Raw genomic sequence first — 11,774 nt, 5'->3', positions numbered from 1 at the left:
CCTGAACAGTTGCCCCGTCGGAGGTTCGAGTCCTCCCTCGGGCATGGGTGTGTGTGGTGGCCTTAGCGTAAGTTAGTTTAAGTTAGATTAAGTAGTGCGTAAGCGATGATCTCAGCAGTTTGGTCCCATAAGACATTTTTCCAATTATCCGGAACAGGGTAGGCAGAACGCGCGTACTGACAGCGGTCTGTTTACAGCAGGCTGCAGGACACTGCAGGCAACCCTTGTCCTGCACACTACGGCAGAAACCGTACAGCCGATGCCGTCCTTTAAAGTCTCATATTTCAGAAAGTACGAGATTTAGAACAGGGAAACCAAGTCTGGAACCTCTAATTTTCATTTATGTGGAAAAAACCGGTACACATGCCATCTATAAAAACCTAACTTTCTATTAAAAGTAGTGTTCAGTGACCTTTGTGGATTATGCATTTCTGCCCAGTGTGTGTCCCTGACATAGGTGCTTTGATGGCCAACTAAAGTTTTGACTTTTTTTTGCAAATATACGAGATGGCAAAGTTAGGTGGGATCCTCTGTATTTTTGGGCTTCGATATTTTATTTTATTAGACACTAGCTGTTCCATGCATAGATATCAGTACCTCTTTTCTTTCTGAGTAGTATATGCAAAGCAGACTCATTTACATGTACAAAATATACCATTGACATTTTGTGCATTACATGAAAATTGAAAAATTTTATTAAGTGCATTGGGATATGTAATATTTGGTCTTCCGTCAATTGTAACGAAATGTTGGTGCACTGAAAACACGAATAAGAGACAGATTGAGCATCACTTTTCAAAAGTGTTTGCAACAAATAAAAAATATAATAATAATAAAATATATAATAAAATATAATAATAATTTGTAATAATAATAATTGTTAGTTTGGATAAGTAATTGAGGGATTAAATTTTTACGCCGTGAATGTATCGAGCTTTGCACGTCCGAAGATGTACGGAACGTAGCCAGGGCTCATTATGTATTTCTTTTTTTTTTTTTTTTTTTGTAGACGGAGTCTGATATCTGACCTCAGCATCAACCATGAAAATGGAGTGACTAGAACTACTAAAACAAAGCAAAGCTTAAGATTAAATAAACATATATTCATTTCAACATATGCATTACGATATAAATTACACTTACGTAAAATTCTAGATAAATAATGGCAGATCATTCACAAATGAGAGCGACTTATTAATGCTGCGCCTCTTTTCTGCTAATAAATGTCAATAGGGCTAACTTCGGAGCCGCACAAAATATTAAGTCCTTCTAGGACAACGAATGACATGAGAGTGTGTTGATGCCTACTGGCTGTGACAAGAGAGCGGTGTTAATTGCTTTAATTTGCATTCTTTTGTCTTAAAACATCGATACATATAATCTAATTTAACTAAATTAAATATTGTCTGTGCTCGAGTGCAAATGGTTCCTTAAATGTTCCAAGTCAGCTGAGTGGGCATGTGGACTTAAAAATTACTTAATATACGAAACTGATGAAAGAAATACCAAAAGGTGGTTTTCTATCATTTTTTCACGTCATACATTTCCATCTCCACCCCAACGCTAAGGGTACTTTTATACAAATAATGAGTGGTGTGTATACCAAATTTGAATGAAAATCCTACAAGTGTTCCTGAGTTAATCTTTTATGTCACCTCTTTTCATCCCTAACCTAATCCGTGGGGGATGCGGTAGGGATGTCTTACTGTCACAGTAATCTTTTCCAGTGTACGTTTAGAAAGTTTGGTAGATGTTGCTTCACTTGTTACAGAGACTTGCGGATATGTCATTGTTTTTGCAGTCCCCACCTCACAAGCCTCTACTGCCAGGGGTGAACATTTGTCAGGATTGTCACCAATGCGCATAGTGACCACGAAAGCTATGGATTCGATACTAGTATCGGTCGTTATCGAATATTTTTACGTGTTAGGGTTTTCACCCCCGCACCACAGCAAAGGGGTGTATTACTTCCACAGAGGTTTTATATAAATAATTATGCAAATGATGAATTAAGTGTATACCACATTTGGTTGAAACTACTGCAGAATTTCGTGAGTTTCGTTGCTATGCCACTCCATTTTCACCTCCACTGCCATCCCTGTGGAAGGTAAGTGGTTCTTAGCTGCTCAGGAACCTACGCTGGTGGGTGCATAAAAACTCACCGAAGTGTCGCCGCAATCGGATGAAAGGTAGAGAAATGTCAATAAGACGCACAGACAAGTATTCATTTTGTTCAAATGGTTCAAATGGTTCTGAGCACTATGGGACTTAACATCTGTGGTCATCAGTCCCCTAGAACTTAGAACTACTTAAACCTAACTAACCTAAGGACATCACACACATGCATGCCCGAGGCAGGATTCGAACCTGCGACCGTAGCAGTCGCGCGGTTTCGGACTGCGCGCCTAGAATCGCTAGACCACCGCGGCCGGCTATTCATTTTTGTATGTTAGATATTGTCTTCTTTACGGTATAAGTAATTTGATCTCTATTTTCTTAAGGCAGTCTCTAATGTGTAGTACGAAATGTTCATGTCATCTGACTGAGTATAGGGACATGTAGAGTTCAAAATTACTTAACGTACGAAAATGATCTTTGACGTAGAATTCGAATAAATAAACAGCCTTGGTAGGGAACACTTGTGGCTTCTAATGGAGTTACGAGTGCCTCCTAACTTGGGCGTGATGAATTTACGCTTTAAATAACAAAAGTTATGTAGAAAATTAGTAGAAACTAATTTCCTGCCGAATGGCAAATAACTATAATAAAAAAGCTTAATTTGATAAATACCGTAATAGAAAGTCTACCCCAACTATGTTTTGAAACCTCTTTTATTTTCATTTGATAGGAGGGCCACAGTATTCTACGCAATCAGCTTTGCACTTGCACTCATTTGCAGTGTTAGGTTTTTCGAGTACAATCGTAAGACTCATTCTGACGGTTTCCAGCTGTCAGTGACCAGTTTGACAAAGTGAACGTAGAGCTTCTGGTCTATGTTAAACGGTTTGACTTTAAGGATATCACAGCTCGAAGATCGCTGTCGTCTACTCACGAGTATGGTGACTGTAAACTGCTGTTTGACTCAACTCGCAGAAGTGCTTGGGAGTGTAACTCCATGACTCTGTGGAGTGGCAGCTCTCCCCAATCAACACGACACATACATGTGATCTTTACTGACGCCAAGGCAGATTATTGCAGTCGTTAGTAAACATAGCCTGGCTCCACGTATGCATCCCGTAGTTATGTTTTTCGATTTAAAATCGGAGACTGTCTGCACTGTGAAGGCGTATGAGACGACGCTCACATAATGGCATTCTTTCTCGCAGCCCATCCACTACAAAACTCAGATGGCTATAGATGAAGCTGTGAGAGTACAACAGAGATTTCGGCATAACCCTGTGGGTGTCAGAATGGTCCGCATCGGCTCGACTAGCTGATAGTCAAATTGCTCCACATGAGCTCATATACATTAATCAAAGGTATCGCACAACGGCTAACTAATAGAACAGAGGTGGACCTAGCAAACACATCAGTGTTACATATCGCAAAACAGGGTGATCATCTAATTATGGAACTACATAATATGTTTCACGCTCATCTCTCTTTATTATTAAGTTCCCTACTAACATACAGGGTGTTACAAAAAGGTACGGCTAAACTTTCAGGAAACATTCCTCACACACAAATAAAGAAAATATGTTATGTGGACATGTGTCCGGAAACGCTTAATTACCGTGTTAGAGCTCATTTTAGTTTCTTCCCCCTACGCTCAATGGAGCACGTTATTATGATTTCATACGGGATACTCTACCTGTGCTGCTGGAACATGTGCCTTTACAAGTACGACACAACATGTGGTTCATGCACGATGGAGCTCGTGCACATTTCAGTCGAAGTGTTCGTACGCTTCTCAACAACAGATTCGGTGACCGATGGATTGGTAGAGGCGGACCAATTCCATGGTCTGCACTCTCTCCTGACCTCAACCCTCTTGACTTTCATTTATGGGGGCATTTGAAAGCTCTTGTCTACGCAATCCCGGTACCAAATGTAGAGACTCTTCGTGCTCGTATTGTGGACGGCTGTGATACAATACGCCATTCTCCAGGGCTGCATCAGCGCATCAGGGATTCCATGCGACGGAGGGTGGATGCATGTATCCTCGCTAACGGAGGACTTTTGAACATTTCCTGTAACAAAGTGTTTGAAGTCACGCAGGTACGTTCTGCTGCTGTGTGTTTCCATTCCATGATTAATGTGATTTGAAGAAAAGTAAAAAAATGAGCTCTAACATGGAAAGTAAGCGTTTCCGGACACAAGTCCACATAACATATTTTCTTTCTTTGTGTGTGAGGAATATTTCCTGAAAGTTTGGCCGTACCTTTTTGTAACACCCTGTATACACGCATAAGAAATTATTATGCATTCCATTCTATTTTAAGAACGCAGAGAATACGAAAACTGACAATTATTATCAACGCACAGTACTAATACAACACTTGAATGTCTCAAAAAAGACTGGACGCTTTAATGGGACTGGATAAAAAAGTAATCTACAAATGCGCTACAGTAGGATAAATCTGCGGCGGATAAAAAGTGGTTGCTGGAACCCGCTAGAAGAATGAAAAACTACCATACACAAATAGCATCACTGATAGAGCCAGCCGTGAATGATCCTTCAGTCGCTCGAGGAAAAATTAAGATTCATACAATATACTTGGTCCAGACAACAACGTGCCTACGAATGCTCGGCATTTCTCATACCGTGTTCTCCGAAGCAGCTATTTCTCACCATGTTCAGCACTAAGTAACGGCCGGCCGTTGTGGCCTAGCGGTTCTAGGCGCTTCAGTCTGGAACCGTGCTTCTGCTACGGTCGCAGGTTCGAATCCTGTGTGATGTCCTTAGGTTAGCTAGGTTTAAGTAGTTCTAAGTTCTAGGGGACTGATGACCACAGATGTTAAGTCCCATAGTGCTCAGAGCCATTTCTGAACTAAGTAACGTGGGGAATTGCGAGCGCCGTGACCCGCTGGAAACTGCAACAGGCTAACTGTCGACTGTCAGTACAGCTCTTCTCTACATCTGAAGATGGTGTTCCTTTTCCTGCCTCTCCAGACTACGTATCTCATTCTGTGTCTCCAGCCGAAGTGTACCTTGCCTTGACTCCGGACAAAGTGACCCCTCTAGAGCAAGTGCGTTCTCTTCCGTCAAAGATTTCTCTCTACAAATCCGCGCTGTTCCAATACAACGATGGAAAAGGCTCTACAAAATGCTTGGCAATGATATTTTTGTTCAGATGACAGCTGTCCCTCCTCCTAACAAAAGTTTTACGTTAAGCAACCGTTTCACAGTTTTAGGGCGCAAAAACGGAAAGCTGAGATGACTGCTTGTTACTGACTTCCCCTTGGACAGTAGTCTTGCATGGTGACTCGCCGACCAAAGAGAAGAGTTCCATTCAAACGAATCTTTTCTATTTTCGCTGCTGCATGTCGCTACTTGTAAAAACTAAGATTCTGCAGAGGCGCGGGTGTTTGTCACGCTACGTAACACGACAGTTGTGAATGCAGAAGCTGCAGGAACATGACACCCAGACTTCCGTGCTGAACAGCACCTCGGCTGTGGTGGGGTACCTTTCCCAAGCGGCCACTTCACCTCATCCCCTCGCTCTATCGTCAGAAAGACAAACTGCAACTCCTCGGAGAGACGAGCCGGACACCAGGTCACTGGCCTGGACTTCTATGCCGAGACTGGCTCATCAGCGACCAAGCTAAACTACAGAGTCTGTTACAAGCAAAACAACCACTAGGCTTCATCCCGGCAATCACTGATGGTAATTATTACAAGGATTAAATACTTCATTAACAGACTGAAATGGAAGTCCAATAGTAATGAGCTTAAGTCAGGTATGAATAACTGCTGATACGTGCCAAAACAATATAAAATGGTGCAAGCTGTTCGAGATTCTGAAAAAAGTAGGGGTAAGCTATAGGGAGAGACGGGTCATATACAATATGTACAACAACCAAGAGGGAATAATAAGAGTGGACGATCAAGAACGAAGTGCTCGTATTAAGAAGGGTGTAAGACAAGGCTGTAGCCTTTCGCCCCTGCTCTTCAATCTGTACATGGAGGAAGCAATGATGGAAATAAAAGAAAGGTTCAGGAGTGGAATTAAAATACAGGGTGAAAGGATATCAGTGATACGATTCGCTGATGACATTGCTATCCTGAGTGAAAGTGAAGAAGAATTAAATGATCTGCTGAACGGAATGAACAGTCTAATGAGTACGCAGTATGGCTTGAGAGTAAATCGGAGAAAGACGAAGGTAATGAGAAGTAGTAGAAATGAGAACAGCGAGAAACTTAACATCAGGATTGATGGTCACGAAGTCAATAAATTTAAGGAATTCTCCTACCTAGGCAGTAAAATAACCAATGACGCGCGGAGCAAGGAGGACATCAAAAGCAGACTCGCTATGGCGAAAAAGTCATTTCTGGCCAAGAGAAGTCTACTAATATCAAATACCGGCCTTAATTTGAGGAAGAAATTTCTGAGGATGTACGTCTGGAGTACAGCATTGTATGGTAGTGAAACATGGACTGTGGGATAACCGGAACAGAAGAGAATCGAAGCATTTGAGGTGTGGTGCTATAGACGAATGTTGAAAATTAGGTGGACTGATAAGGTAAGGAATGAGGAGGTTCTACGCAGAATCGGAGAGGAAAGGAATATGTGGAAAACACTGATAAGGAGAAGGGACAGGATGATAGGACATCTGCTAAGACATGAGGGAATGACTTCCGTGGTACTAGAGGGAGCTGTAGAGGGCAAAAACTGTAGAGGAAGACGGAGATTGGAATACGTCAAGCAAATAATTGAGGACGTAGGTTGCAAGTGCTACTCTGAGATGAAGATGTTAGCACAGGAAAGGAATTTGTGGCGAGCCCCATCAAACCAGTCAGTAGACTGATGACCAAAAAAAAAAAAAAATGAAGGAAGGAAATGGACTGATGTGTATCAAAGCTGTGGATGCTACAATGATCATGCGATGTGTGTCAGTCACCACGCGAATTGTCTGTCACGGCAGTACAGATCTGCATTTGCATTCAACTACCACTGAAATCTAGCTCGTATATGTCGGCTTTGTTATAGACAGCCTCTGTTGTGTGCTGTACCCAGTGGTCCGATGTTCATGCTCTAGTATTAATGGAGTAAGGGCTAACTGGCCACTGTTCAGTCGGTTGGCTGTCTTTCAACGCCGTGTCAGCGTCCAGGAATGGGTGGACCACATCACACTTGTGATCCATCATGCTGCTGACCTGTCCATACTGAAGTCCTTCGGCCCTCTTAAGCGGCGACCTGTACTTCGGTGGACAGAAGAGTGAAATTCCGGGACAGGCGTGTGGCTCTTCCACGATTTAAATGGCGCCCTACAGCGGACAATCTTCCCGCCTTTCGAATCGCGAGAGCAAGAGCACGCCTTGTCATTAAATAGAGCAAAACCGGTCATGACAGGAGTTACTGGATTCCATCAACCGTTCCACTTGTTCCACAAAAGTATGAGAAGACATCCGGAGGATTTCCGGTACACGCAGCCGTTTACCGATAGCAGGAGTGATGAAACAGTGGTGCCTCCAAACGACGCCCAGAGACATTGTTCAGAAGGTGGTCAAGCATTTTGCGAAAACTACTGCCAATGCAAGCCAGGATCCCGCGTTTCATCGCTACCGTGCTACTGTAGAGAGGGAAAAGTTGGGCTTTACGTCGAACAGTTCTGAGGCCTACAACTCCTCTTTCCCTATATGGGAGCTCGAATCAGCACTGGCTGAGACTGGTGATACTGCACCCGGTCACAAACACATTCGGTACTGCATGCTTCGACATTTGCCAGCGGCGTCCCAGGAAATCCTCCTCGATTGTTTTAATCTAATATGGCGGACAGGCAACTTCCCCAACTCGTGGAGGGAAACAACTCTGATCCCTCTGCTCAAATCAGAAAAGGACCGCACGGGTCCAAGTAGTTATCGTAGCATCTCCCTGACGAGCTGTACAGGAAAGACCATGGAGCGAATGGTTAACCGTCGTCCGGTCTGGCGTTTGGAGACCAGGCAACTCCTTAGCCGCTCTCAGTGTGGATTCCGCCGATATCGATCCACAGTCGACAACCTGATCCTCCCAGAGGCGACTATTCAGCAGGCTTTCCTCTGTAAGCATCACTGTATTGGCATTTTCTTCGATAAAGTAAGGCATGCAATACTACCTGGAGACACTGTATACTCGCGCAGCTGCATGAATGGGTCTTTCGTAGGCACCTCCCCATTTTCATTCGGTCTTTCTTGTCCTAGTGGTTTTCTCGGACCCGAGTTGGTGGCACACTCTCTGATCGATTTGAGCAGGAGAATGCTGTACCTCAGGGCAGTGTTTTACGCGTTACCCTCTTTGCCATACCCATCAACAATATTACATCAATGGTAAGGAGTCCTGTACAGTGCTCCTTATTTGTGGACGATTTTTCTGTTTTCTGCTCCTCCTCCAGTGTTGCAAGGGCGAGTCGTCAGTTGCAACTTACAGTGCGGCGGCTAGATGAGTGGGCTGCAAAGACCGGTTTTCGGTTCTCTGCTGATAGGTGTGTGTGTGTTCATTTTAATCGTTCTCGTCGTCTTTTTAATTTGCCTGCCTTGAAGATGGGGGACACCATCCTACATTTTAGAGACACAGTGTGGTTTATGGGCCTAATTTTTGACTCCAGATTGTCGTGGTTGCCACACTTCCGAGACTTAAAAGCCCGAACCCTGATGGCGCTGAACATCCTCAAGTGTCTTAGTCACAGATCTTGGGGAGCGGACAGGGCGCATCTCCTCCATTTTTATCGGGCTTTTGTGCGCTCGCGGCTGGACTACAGGTGGACGGTGTATGGGTCAGCGAGGCCCTCTTCTTTGCAGATCATTGATGCTGTCCGCCATGAGGGAATTCGGCTGGCCACGGGCGCTTATCGGACCAGTCCCATACCCAGCCTCCGTGCTGAGGCGGGGGGAACCGCCAATTACCGTCCGGCGCCAGCCGCTCATGGTGAGCCAAGCATGCAAGTTCCTTGCAGCTCCAACTTCACCCGCTCAGTTCGTCGACATCTGGAGCGCCTTTGTTCCAACTGTCCACAAGCCACGATGCCATTTGGGATCCGTGTGCGCTGGAGTCACTCGGTGTGGCGCCAGTTTGACCCCCCGTCCAGGGTTTTAACCTTCCGCCACCCTGGTAACTGGAGCGGCCTAGAATGAGTTTAAATATTGTGCGGTACAGGAGCGATAGCACTCCTGCTTCCGTTTTTATTGCGGTCTTTCCTGCCGTTTTATCTGGCACCACGACCATGTAGCTGTTTTTACGGATGGGTCTGAGCAGGGTGACTCCGTTGGTTGCTCTGTCGTCTTCCCGGATCGTGTCCTCGACATCACACTGCCTCCCAAATTCACCACCTTTGACGTAGAATTATATGCGGTCTTGCAGGCACTGGATCAGATGGGACATTCTCCCAGTGTTAGATTTCTCGTCTGTTCAGATTCTTTGAGTGCCCTTTACTCTCTCCAGCGTTTGTACCCAGCAGATAAAGGAACCCAGACTATCCATGACGCCCTAGTCCAACTACAGCGACTGGGGAAGGAGGTGTCTTTCTGCTTTACCAGGGCACATGGGAATTCTGGGGAATGAAAGGGCTGATCGTGCAGCCAAGGAGGCGTGTCGTGACCCTCAGGTCTTTCAGTGTGCTATCTCCCCCTGCGTGCCCTCACGTCGCTGTTGAGGTATAAAGTACTGTGTCGCTGGGAACATGAGTGGCTAGAAGTGATCGACAACAAGCTCCGTCTGATCAAGCCCAAAACTCGGCCTTGGCGTACTTCCTTCCAGCCACGTCGACGGGTCGAGGTCATCCTTACTCGTCTTCGCATCGGCCACAGCCCTAGGACACTTGGATTTTCACTCCGGCGAGAGGACCCTCCGATGTGTGGTGCTTGTGACGTGCCGATCACGGTGCGCCACATTTTACTGGACTGCATTTTATTAGCCGACCAGCGGACTGCAGCGGATTTGCCGGCAGATCTGCAGTCTATTTTATGCAATGATCAAACTAATATAGTTGGCGTTTTAAAGTGCTGTGAATGGTCCCACGTTTTTAACAAGATTTTGGGGAGACGTTTTAATTGTGTCAACAGGGTGGCTGGCTCACCCAAGTTTTTTGTAAGTGGTCAGCCAGTCACATTCCCTGTGCTGTTCTTTTAGCTCTTCTGTGTTTTCTTTTCCCTCTGTTTTAATTTCTTGATTACCTATCTTGCCTCCTCATTGTTCTTAAAGCATGTGACAATGCCTGTACGATAGAGTAATTGTGTGGTCATTTCATGTGCATGCGCGTTCGATAGTTTTCGTTCTTATCCATATTATTTTAATGATTGTTAGGGCGCTGATAACCTCATCGTTGATCTCCCATAAGATCCCCAAACCACACACACACACATGAAGTGAGGTTGTTTCCTTTTACGCATAGCAAAGTGAATAAAAACGGCTGGAATGTTGTAAAAATCTACTGGAAAGGCGATCGTCAACGAATTACAGGAATACTGAACCATCGTCTCCGATTTTTTTCTTTTAGTCTCTCCACGAAGGAAGCGCAAACGCTGTAGCCAGAAAAGGAAACGTTTTTTATTTACTGCTTCAAGAATGTGACCCGGCCAGTATCGGTTTATATTTGTATGAAACAGGAATGGTGAAAGAAGGGAAGGGATGGGTGGAAATTCGTGACCTCCAGCCACGCAGGGCATTGTGGTAATTCAGTGGCGGAAGTTGGAAACCTCGCCGGATCGCGAATCGAGCTCGGATTTACCGCTTCTCATGAGCCGTTCCCCTAACCGTTCGGCCAACCGGGTACGGTCCTGACCGACTAAAATTTCCAACATGTCACACGTTGCAACGCAGCGTCCCTAATCCGTATCGGTTTAGTTCCCCTTGTCATAAGAAGATTCTTACCTAGGTACACAGATTTACATTTAGACGAAGGATTACTTCGAGTAATTGTACCAGGCAAGCAACTGTAGAGATCCCTTTAACTGAGATTTCAAAATGAATGATCCAGCAGGGGGGAGACGCATTTTATAATACGTACAGAAACCGGCACGTCTTGGAGATATTTCAGCTCCGTAACTTTCTCTTAATATTAGTATCATTTTTTATGTCACAGCAGATCCACGAATGCCTCTTTAAATTATACAGTTTCGTAAGCAATAAATTATTTAGTTGGTAGAAACTGCAATAACAGCATTAACACTTTACTGGGAAGGAAAAGTAGGTCTCCGTCTCAACAAACAGTTATGGAATAACAATAATTTCTCTTTAAAAAGGAGTTGATATTGATATTTTACTTGTGTAACTACTTGCAATATTCAGTGTATTTTTCACTGTTTCAGATTATAGTGATTTTATATGGCACCAAATGACCCTTTTTAAAGGAGAGACAACAGTGGAAGAATATGAAAGAAAAAAACGCAAAATCCTCGCGCACAGACGTTAGTCACTGTAGGATATGTGACCTATCAAGTTTCCTCGCAACTTAAAGCAACTACTATTTAGAAACTTAAGGCTTAACTTGGAGCTTTCGCGATGCTTAACTGCAGAGTAATCCACTCCACCGAAGAAAATGAAAACACATAAGACAATTTTATCAAGTCTGTATCACGTGCCCACTGCAAACACATTACAGCCATGGTATATGGATTTTTAGATCGAGAGGTATAT

Source organism: Schistocerca nitens, chromosome 7 (assembly GCF_023898315.1).
Source record: "Schistocerca nitens isolate TAMUIC-IGC-003100 chromosome 7, iqSchNite1.1, whole genome shotgun sequence".
In the NCBI taxonomy this organism is placed as follows: domain Eukaryota; kingdom Metazoa; phylum Arthropoda; class Insecta; order Orthoptera; family Acrididae; genus Schistocerca; species Schistocerca nitens.
The sequence above is the reverse complement of the archived record's forward strand: the minus strand, read 5'-3'. Positions refer to the sequence as shown.